The sequence below is a fragment of the Lynx canadensis genome, chromosome B2, assembly GCF_007474595.2.
Source record: "Lynx canadensis isolate LIC74 chromosome B2, mLynCan4.pri.v2, whole genome shotgun sequence".
Lineage (NCBI taxonomy): Eukaryota > Metazoa > Chordata > Mammalia > Carnivora > Felidae > Lynx > Lynx canadensis.
The window spans coordinates 125043609-125055503 of NC_044307.1; positions in this window are offsets into that span (position 1 = coordinate 125043609).

Sequence of the window (11895 nt, forward strand, 5' to 3'; positions counted from 1 at the left end):
ATGTTAAATCATGTGGGAAGCATGTCAAATAAGCCTCCCTTACACTGTATTTGGTATTTGTACAAGTATATGTTATAAGTGTTGCAGAAATTATTTGAAATTTCTAGAATCTGATATGTCCTAGTATAACGTTATCAGTTATAATTCCAGTTATTTTCTTAAAATATTGTGTTATAGAAATAACCACATTTTTTTTTTATGGTCAGTTCCATTATAATGAACTCTCATCAGATCTCTAACAATGGGCATTTTTAAGCCTTTTGTCATTTACAGTTATTGTTTTACTCTGACCCTTTGCAAAGGTGTTCCTGCAAAAGTATTTAATTTTCAAGGAGATTCAAGGAAAGGACTTTTCTGATAACTTTAAGATCACAAAACTGAACTGGGTAAGAATTTCCAGAAAGCTGGATTCAAGTAGAACAAGAATCAGTTACATGGGACTGAATGAATCAAGGAAGTTGATTTTAAATTTTATAACTTCTTGTTTAAAACATTGCTGCTTCTTTAATATTTCGTTTTCCCAAATTTTAGGAAACCTTTTTCTCTTTCTCTTATGCAATCAACAATTTGGTAAGACATAAATTTGCGAACAGAGAGGAAACATTTACTTTTTCTTCCTACTTGATCCCTCCAGATTTCAGAACCTTTGAGTATTCTTGTCATGGATATATAGCTATTTACGTAAGTTCAATGAGAATCTGTTCTTGTAAGAGGAGACTTTTGGAAATATTGATTTTATTACCCAGACTTTGACTGTAATGTCACATCTGAGAGAAATGTGCATAGACTCAGATATGACCAGGCAGTATTAAGGGGCTAAGGTTGACTTTATGGAGACAATAAAACTCCTTGGAAAAATTGACCTGTTACCTTGCTTACAAGGATATTGAAAAAACAACCTTAAAAAGAGCTTATATGGTCAATCGGTATTTTACTGCACTTATGTAAATAATCAAGTCAAGTCTAACACAAACAAATCAGTTCTACTGTAACTAACCTTGGGGGGAAATGGAGATAAATAGGTTTGCACCTTTGTCTCTGTTAGATCCTAATCCTGTGAATTGTCTTTGAGTTTCTGTCACAGACCTGTAAACTGGACTAGATCCTGACTCCTTCTGGTTTCCTCAAATATCTGGCTGCAACTCAGTAAACCGATGTTTCCCAAACCATTCTTCTGATCTGTAATCACTAAGAATTAAAGACTGCTCCTGAATCTTCTTTGAAGAGACTCTACCAGGTCCTTGTTACTACTTCAGAGACTTGAACTTTGAGTACACACCTCACAGCCAAAGAAGGCTCCAACTGAGACCTGGTCCTGGGCAAATGCTAGAGACCTCCAACTCAAATTGGCTGGTGAGGAAAGTAGCTGACCTCTAGGTGGACACCTCCCAAGACCCCAGATCAAGACTTCACACCTTAATCATGAAACCCTTTCTTCTTCCTTTTCTTTCCTTTACTCTGGCGTTGGCCTGGAAAAATAATGTCATCGTCAACATCTTTCTGGTTATTGCTAAGGAAGCAACCTTTGAAATGTAGAACAATTTTTTTTTTCAGGCCAGGAGAAAACCTTACTGACCCTTGGCTTGAACAGGCAAATGCAACAATCCCTATGAATGACTTTATTAACAGTACCACCTTAACAAGAATGGTTTGTGCCGCAACAGGCTTTATGGTTGTCTTTGTGGTTGATGTGGAAAACAAAGGCAGAAGAAAAAAAATAAATTCCCTTACAGCTTACAGCCCATTGGCAAGTCCTTGAAACAGGCAGAGTGGCATCCCTCTAAGAACTCAGCTGCACTGAAGATGACACTTTGCTAAGGGCAAAAGGCAGTTTTAGTCCCCCCCCCCCACCCCAGGATCCTGTAAAGTCTACTTTAACACATAAAAATTCCTTTGGAAACTTCCTTTATCTCTATCTGTGCCCCCCAAAATATGCGTTAGCGACCACGCTCCAAGCTTGCGGCCCACTTATATACGTCTGAAGAGTCTCATGACTGAGTTTCTTCTAAACAGTAATAAGTGACATTTTCCTAACAGTAACTAGTCCCCTCAAGGTCCTGGAAACCTTGCTTCCAAAATTCCTTAGAGACTGATGCTATCCCTAACCCGCTCTCAACTTGAAGGTATGTAATCAGTCATCTGTCACAACCCCAGTGCAGCTCTTTCCGCCCATGGGTCCTGTCCTTGTGCTTTATTTAATAAAACCACCTTTTTTGCACTGAAGACATCTCAAGCGTTCCTTCTTGGCCTTCAGCTCTACATCAGTGGTTATCATTCGCTGTGGGCCTATGAATGCCTAGATACCTGGCACATAGCTGAGCAAAGCCCCTTAGCTTACTGTGCCCCTAACTTTTTACAAACAAACTAAGACACCTCTTTGGTCGACTGTGCTGAATTTACATCATCAACTTAGAAAGAACCTACCAGGAAGTTTCCATGATTCATGATACACTTCCTTTGGCAGGTCCCTGGACAGGAGTAAGTGCAAATGAGGCTATGACCAAAACTCTCTCCTTGGGGCACCTGGGTGGCTCAGTCTGTCAAGTGTCCAATTCTTGGTTTCAGTTCAGGTCACGATTTCACGGGTTCATGAGATCAAGCTCCACATCAGGCTTCATGCTGACAGCACGGAGACTTCATGGGATTCTCACTCTCCCTCTCTCTCTCCCCCTTCCCCCTCTCAAAATAAATAAACATAAAAAAAAACGTTTTTAAAAAGAAGAAGTCTCTCCTTAACTCTCAAAAATATTGCAGAATCTGCTGCAAATGGGATACCTGCCCAGCAAAAATCTTTTTAGACTCTCTGGCCAAAGTTGTTGAAATGGAATAGCTCTCGATTATCTCTTAGTTGAGCAAGGAGTTGTCCATGCTCTAGCCAGCACCACCTGCTGAGCCTGGCTTACCCCTTCTGGGGAAGTTGAAAGTCAGTTACAAAAGATCACTGAGCAAGTCGCTTGATTTGAAAAGGTAACTCCTTCAGTGGGGTCTTTTCTGTGACTTACTTGATTTTGTTTTGTTTGGGCCTTGGGGACCATGGCTCTGAAGTACACTCCAAACGTTGTGAATTATACTGCTTAGCGTAATCATAGGTGCGTTATATTCTCTCAAAGGCTTTAAACGAATGTTTGCAGTCGCTGGCTACCAAGTAAATGACCAACTGAAGAACTGTGAGCTGGAAATCATGATCTATGAATGCCATAGAGATTCAACAAAACATATCGTGACCTATACGTATCATACAGAGGATCAGTAAAAGCCACGAGAACTACAGAGTGGTAGCTTAGAGTTGTTCAAATGACTTCAATTCTGATCACAGTCTGATCCAAAGGGGAGAATTGTTCAAACAACCAAAGAAACAAACAATGACTCCAAAATAGAATGACTTGTTCCCATGATTAACTGCAGAAATATGACCTTCAACCAGTCAATCTGCAATTTCTTGATGGGCACCAGGGAGGCCATCTGCATGATAGACCCCTGCCCCGACCCCAAAGGAGAGTGACCTTGCCTGCACAGTCTTCTTTTCTTTTGCTAAGAACTTCTGTTCCACACTATTTTTGTCCCTGGAAATCTTCCATTTTTTACGTCTCCTCACAGCTACTTTCTGTCTGCTACATGGGATGTTGTCTGACTCATGAATTGTCAAATCAAGCCAATTAGATCTTCCAATGTACTCAATTGAATTTCGGTTTTTAACACCACAAATTCTCTAACTTCTTCAAAATCTCCCTCCACCTCAATGGTCTTATTCTTTTCAGTAACAGGGAATTTTCTATTCACATTTGATTTTCCTATAAATAAACAAGAGCTCAGCTGTTTTTATTATTAGAGTGACCTTTACAGACATGCAATATTACTGTCCACTAAGATGTCTTCCCTCAAGGGTTGGAAAGTTTGGAGAGGTCGGAAGCTGGGTTGTATGCCCAAATTAGGTTCCTGGACCCAGTACCAATGTGGGGATCAAGGGGGGAGCTTCCCAAACAACACCAAGCATTTCTTGGACACAGGGGTATCCAAGAATTCAATTCAACTCTGACATTATCTACCCAGAGATAATGTCAGATTCCACAAGTTAAGGGTTCGGTCCTGTAAGACTGCTCTCCCTTCCACTTCGGATGCCAGTCACAAATCCAGGTTGTGCATTATATTCTCTCAAACATAAGCCTGGAAGTTTCAACCCTCTAATCACTTGGTTGGTTCCACTGGCAACCAGACCCATCCTGTGCTTCTGACTGAGAGGCTATAGATTGGGAGTTCCAACAACTCCCTCCTTGGGCTTCAAACACAGGTTCAGGTTGTTGCCTGTAGTCCTGACCTACTGGCTATAGATCAGAGGTTCTCATGACCCCCTTTTCAGGTTCAATTCACAGAACACAAGAAAACATTTTACCTACTAGATTACCTGTTTATTATAAGACGATATAACTCAAGAACAGCCAGATGAGAGAGATGCATTGGGCAGGGAATAGGGAAGGGACACAGCTTCCTTGCCCTCTCCAGGCATGCCACTTTGTCTAAACGTCCACATGTTCATCAACCCGAAAGCTCTCTGAACCCTGTTCTTTTGGGGTTTTATGGAGGCTTCATTACATAGGTATGATTGGTTGAATCATTGGCCATCAGGGACTGAACTCAACCTTCAAGTCCTCTTCTCTCCCTGGAGGTCTGAGGGCGGGCCTGAAAGTTCCAACCCTCTAATCACTTGGTTGGTTCCGATTGCAACCAGACCCATCCTTAGATGCTGTCCAAAACTCACCTCAATAACACAAAAGACACCTTTAAGCTCTCTAGAAAATTCCAAGAGTTTGGGAGCTATGAGCCAGGAATTATGGATGAATCAAAATGAGCAAATATATATTTTGTATAAATCCCAATATCGCAGTGCCCTGTACTGTGTTCTCATGGTTTCCCATGCTTCCATTGCTCTGTCCTGCACACAAGCACCCCCGCCATCAACCCCACAGTGCAAGCATTCTGTATTCACCTCGTCATCCCTTGAGCCCTGTATAACCTCCAGATTAGCAGGGGAGCACAGCACAGACACTGAAAAGTGCTGATTGAAATGAAGCTAAAATATCTGAAATGTCCTGTCTGGCCGTGTGACTTTCAGCGGGTTGCAGCTGATATGCCCAGACCGGATGCTGATCTGTAGAGTAAGTCCCTCTGTAGCTTTCGTCAGCCAGTCTCTCACCAGGCTGTCCTTCATCAAAAAACTTCCCTCCCATCAAGTTAAGCACAAAAATAAGCAGATTTAAGAAATGAATGAAAGTGAGGATTGATGGCTAAAGCTGCACTTTTTTTTTGGCATCTTCGCTGCTCATTTGTGCTGGGGAAACACCTTTATGCTACAGAACAGGTCCCTTGGCTCGACAACAGGCAGGGAGTATGTTAGGGAAACAACAGAATCCTGGAGCCAGATTGTCTCTCGCTTGCCCCTTAAGCTCTTCTTCTTTGGTGGCCATTCTTTTCATTTTAATTCATTTCCTATTTAGAGATTCTTCATGGGCAGGCCCCGAGGGCATCTTAACGAATTTGTCCAGCAAGCACAATTACTTCCTCTTTTGTCAGCCTAATATATCCTCATCATTTTTAACTCTCTCTTCATCGAACTCTTTGAAATCAAATTGCACCATATCCAAAAGCAGTCTTTCGTTTATCAGTACAATTGAAAAATATACCACTTGCTGAAAGACATATGATTAATTCCACCTGACTTTATAATCACCCCTCAGCGTATCTTCTTAGCATTTATATTCCCAGCATCCCCCTTCAACTTGTTAATAGTGTGAGTGATTGATCTCCCCAGTAAGAAAGCAGGCTTTCGAGAATAGGACTACGTTGTGTTTCATAATTTAAAAAAATTCCTACTTGACAATATTTTCCCACTAACGTGCTCACCATTCCATGGGTCTATGCAAGTGATGATTTTGCGGTGGATTTAACCTGACCCTGTCATGAACCAATCCTGACCTATAAGGACACTCAGTTCAGTGTGAAGTCACCTGTATTCTTAATTAAATCATATAATGATCTACATGTTGTGAATGCTGAGTACTGCCTATTAGAATATAAGACAGTATGTGTACATATCACGTCAGATGATTGTGAAATGCGTTTCTCAAGTGTGTATACTATTGGGTATTAAGGATGACCACAGAGGAATTGAAAGCTATATTTGATAACATTGGAGAAAATCTAAGTGACCTCAGGTTTGGCAAATGACTTTTAAGGTACAATACCAGTAGCATTATGCATGAAAGAAAACATTGATCAGTTGGATTTCATTAAAATTTAATGCATTACTCTGTGAATGACTCAGTTAAGAGAATGAAAAAAGACAATCCATAGACAGGGACAAAATATTTGAAAAACCTATCTATTAAAATACTGGTATCCAAAATAAACAAAGTACTATTAAAATCCAGCAGTAAGAAAACAAACAATCCAATTTAAAAATAGGCAAAACAGGGGCGCCTGGGTGACTCAGTCGATTGAGCGTCCGGCTTTGGCTCAGGTCATAATCTCGTGGTTTGTGAGTTCAAGTGCCGCGTCGGGTTCTGTGCTGACAGCTCAGTGCCTGGAGTCTGTTTCGGATTCTGTGTCTCCCTCTCTCTCTGCTCCTCTCTCTCTCTTTCTCTCTCTCTCTCTCTCTCTCAAAAATAAATAAAGATTAAAAAAAAAATAGGCAAAACATCTGAATAGACACGTCACCTAAGAAGACACACAGATAGCAAATAAGCATAAGAAAAAAATGTTCAACATCATATGTCATCAGGGAATTGCAAATTAGACAAGATATTACAATATATCTATTAGAACAGCTAAACAAAACAAAGCAAAACGAAAAAACTGGCAACATCAAATGCTGGTGAGGATGTGGAACAATGAGCACTCTCATTCCTTGCTGGTAGGAATCCAAAATGGTACAGCCACTCTGGAAGATGGTTCAGCAGTTTCTTCCAAAACTAAACATTCTCTTACCACACAATCTAGCAGTCATGCTCCTTGATAGTTATCCAAATGAGCTGAAAAGTGAAATCCACCCAAAAACCTTCACAGTGGATGCTTGTAGCAGCTTTATTTACAATTGCCAAAACTCGGAAGCAATCAAGATGCCTTTTAGTAGATGAATGGAGAAACAAACTGTGGGACACCCACACAATGGAATCTCACTCAGTGTGAAAAATAAACGTTATGAACCATGAGAAGATATGGAGGAAACTTCAATGCACATTACTAAGTAAAAGAAGCCAATTTAAAACGCCTACATATCCTATGATTCTAGCTATAAGACATTCTAGAAAAGATGAAACTATGGAGATAGTAAAAAGATTAGTGATTGCCGGAGGTCTAGGGGGAGGAATAGGGGGAACACAGGATTTTCAGGGCAGGACAACTATTGTGTATGATACTATAATGGTAGAGATGTGTCATTATATATTTGTCAAACCCAGAGAATGTACAACACAAAGAGTGAACCCTAATGTAAACTACAGACTTCAGCTTCTAATAATGTACTGGCTCATCAGTTGTAACCAATATACCACACTAATGCAAGATACTAATAACAGGGGAAACAAAGAGGCGGGTGAGGGAGCCTATGGGAACTCTGGAATTTCTGCTCACTTTCTCTGTAAACATAAAACCACTTAAAAAAATAAAGTCTATTAATTAAAGAAATGAATGTGCATGGTGTCTGGAACACAGGCAACCCTCGATAAATAATAGCTGTTGTTATTCACTGTCTCCCTGGTGAGTGCTGTACTGAGCATTATAGGATCTTAGTAGCATCTGCTCTCCTGGCTGGAGAGAACCTGCTTTCCACCGCTATCCCCACCTCCCCATTCCCATCCTATGACAACCAGAAATGATTCCAGACCTCGCCAAATGCCCCCTGAGAAGAAAAAAACCACCCAGTTGAGAGCCCCTGCAGTAAGTGCTTTTGAATAAAAATAAAAGGGCTCCAAAGATCTTCATCTGTACCACTGTCACATTAGACAAGAGTTTCCAAACTCTAAATATAAAATGTGCTCCACTAGAAATAAATTATATCCGCTGGGGATTTTTTTAGTTCGTGATCCTGGCTTTGGGACCGAAATAGACTGGGGCCAGATTCTAGTTTGCATCACGTGAAAGCTGGGAAGCTGATCGTTCTCTGCTTTTGGAAGTTTCTTTCCAAACGGATCCAAATAAAACTAAAACCATATGGCCAGAGCAGAGATAGGATGCCCACTTTTCCCCACCTCTCGCTATTTGAAATGAGCACAGGGGCCAAGAGTGGCAAACCCCTGGCCAAAGACCATGTTCAGCCTGGTTTTTTTGTTTTGTTTTGCTTAGGATATTTTGATACCTTCATGGCATTTTCCTCCGGAGAAAAAAACGTTTTCAGATGAGTAATATTTTTCTTCGCTAATCTCACTCTTAGCCACTAACCCTCAATCAAAGGGTCTGGAGAAAAGCAAAAGACCCTGTTGTTTGTTATTTGTTAGGCTAACAGGGGATTTTATATGTGTACCTTAATTGGGTCGGATACTCTATGACTATCTTATTGAAGTTTGAAAGCTGGGAGTTTCCAGGATATGTGCTAAACTTGATTTGCCTGTATGAGTTTTTGCTTAGGTACCAGCCAAAAGATTTTATTTATTTGTTTATTTATGTGAAGAATGAGGGATTTCAGCACTCGGCCTCAGTCCAGGGGAATTCATGGTTCAATAAAGACTAACAGCCTAGACAGGGCGAGTTCTTACCCCACTTAGTTTCCCCAGACTCGTTATCAAAGGAAAACAGGCCTTCTAAGAAAGAACTTCAAATGAATCATTCCTTCTTGCTAAAACTTCTTAGCACGGCTGAAAAATGCTCTAGCAAGTTCAAGGAAGGAGAGGGAGAGGGTCGGCCGAGGGCAAAAAGAAACACATACCAGATAGAGGTTCAGTAAGATCCATTCTCAGAGAAGGCCGCAGGTTACTGGACTGCCCGGCGGGGCCATTGCTAACATTGCAGAGCTCCCTTGGGGTTTAAAGGCTGTTAGTTGTTAAGAATGTTGGTTATGGCTTGAATACTAGGCCAGCATTGGATGACAGATCCCAAGCCCCGGAGCCACTCATGTGTTCTTCAATATATTTATTTTTTATGTGTGTGTGAAACACTGGACACTTTAATGTGCAGGGCCCAGCTGATTCTCACACTAAATAAATAGAGAACATCAGTCATCTAAATCACAAAAAGACAACTACTCCGAGATTTTGGTGAAGGTGGCAAGCGACCAACTCTGGCTGAATCACCTGTGGAGTTTTTTCTAATACTACAGACACCAACTTCTGCTCTAGCTTTTCTTAATCACATTTCTGGGGGTCAAGTTCAAGCATCAACATTAGTTTGAGGTTGTAAGCCAAGGTTACGTAGGCCATGTGAAAAACAGTAATTACAGAACATCACCCAACTATGTGTTGCATTTGGACACCTGATGAGTACCAGAAGCATATGTCATGCCCAGTCCTGGTGAGGACACCAAATGGAGAACAAAGGGTGCCTTTCGTTCCCCGCTCACCTTCGATGGCCGTTGCCTCACACTTTCCAAGTTGTGTATCCTACTCTCTATAAAACTATTACCATATTCCACTTCCTGTCTGTGCTTAATAAATTGACCAGTGAAGACAACAGATGCCTTATTCCATTGTCCAGGTCCTTACTCCAGTCTTCTCAGTCAGAACCTAAATAAATATTAAAAGAAGCAACACAAGTTTGAGATTTCTGAGGGATCTGAAATAATTTCCTATGGGAAAAAAAAAATAGTTCTCATAGGAGGTCACATGTAAAAAAACCTGAAAAAAATCCTGCCAGAAAGTGACCTTTTTAGGGAAAAGTTGAGCATGTTTAAGATTTTAAAAGTCTTTGTATGTAATCAGACGTTTTGTGTGAAGAAAGTTTAAAATTTATGTTCAAGAAGATCAAATTGAAACTGAATTATGGACATTGCATAAGCAAGATCCCTTTGGTCCAGTCTAGGGAAGAACTGGAGGAGCCATCTTGTAGAGCTGACAGTAGAACTAGCCAGCATGGCTGCTGATTCTGTGTTGCTCTTGGCTCTTCCCATGATTCACTCTGATCTCTGGAGTTCAAAACCCCGCGAGGCATGGACAACTTTTTGATGCTGTCTTGTAGAAGATATGATCTTCAGTGATTGAACTTTCAGATTCACCAGTGGGCAAACTCTACCTCTCATGGAGTCCTGAGTGAGTGACAAGGCCTTGCAAATGGGCACCTTGAGAGTTCAAAGGTGAAATTTTACTGTGGTGAAAAATCATCTCAAAGGTCAAACCACAATCAGATGGGTAAATTGTGAGTCTGCCACTAAATAGCCCTATGTGAGTTAATCAGTTCATTTGCTCGTTCATTCATTCATTCATGTACCAGTTATGTGCCAAAAGGTGTGTCAACAGAGGGTGATACAACAGTAATCAAAGTAGAGAGCCCCATGCCTTTGCCTGGTGGGGAGATACACATGAAACAAAGCATTGCGCAGATACATGCAGAAAACATACAAGGTTTGGGAAGGAATGGTGTAACAAAGGGATCCTTCCATTAGATGAGGGGTCAGGGAGTACCTCTCAAGGTCCTCAAGGTCTCAAACTGAGACCTAAAATGGTGTAGGAAAAGGGTACCAGACATCAACAATAGCAGGTGTGAAGGCTGGTGCTCAAGAGAGAGTTTTTGGAGAGGTAGGCATGGGAGTTAGAAATATTTGCCTCACAGTCATGAAAAGGACAGGTTCTACATTGGGCATGAAAGGAGAGGACAGAAGGAGGTGCTGAAGGAGGAGAGCGAGGGGTGTGTTGGTAACCTGCCTATGTCTGATGAGATTGGAGAGTTGTTGGAATGAAGGAACTAGGGCTTGCATCTAAAAGGATAAGGTTTTTCTCTTTGGAGAAGTTCTTGTTTGAACTAAAAATAGAGGTGGTGTCCAGGAGGAGGCAATGGGAGTGGATGACTAGAGTGGAGTGCAGGAGAAATGTATGAACAATGAGAAGGTCATAGAAAAGAGACCGTTGGTCACTGGGCTGTATGTTGCATGGGCCTCTGAATATTCATTTCTTACAATAAAGATTGGTGTAGGTGTTAAAGTCCTCACTGAGTGAGAAGTGACCAGAAGGCTGTCAGACAATCTCTTCACTATCCTGGGGAACTCCTAGGACCTTTGCTGTAAACAGTAACAACAGTCACTGTCTTCTCAATTCTGTCAACATTGTGGAGAACATGCTAGACCAAATCAGAAGACTGGGGTTCAAGTTCTAGCCTATGACTCTGTAGATGTGCCCTTTACTTTGGCAATATCACTCTTAGCTTTTGAGTCTGGATTTCTTCACGTGCTGATTACATAAATGACATTCAGAACATTGGTGGGAGGTGGGGAAAGAATGACCTGCCTCCCTAGGGAAGTACATGAGAATTTCTAGAGCAGTGGTTTTCAACCCTCCTTCACATGAGAATCACCCCAATTTGGTCTAAGTTGAGCCAAGCTTTGGAATTTTTGAAAAGGTCCCCCAGTGATTCTAACGTGCAGTTTGGGAACCACTGCCCAAGGAAAACGGATTTCATTTGAGAAGTATATTCAACATACACCACTAGAAAAAGCCTCATGTTTCTGTTTTGTTCACTGAAATTACCCTAGTGCCCAGAATATCTGACATACAGTAGTCACGCAATAAATTATATTTGGGCAGTGCCATGGTTACAAAGCAAATCAGAGTATTGCCCCAGAGATATAAACAAAGTAAAAATTGTCACTGAATTTCTTACTTAGTTACTTAATTCTCTGGTCAATTCTGGCCACAGAACTGGGGGTGGCCTTTTAGCCCCAAACATAATTCTGAAATACTATGTAGGATTTATTTACAT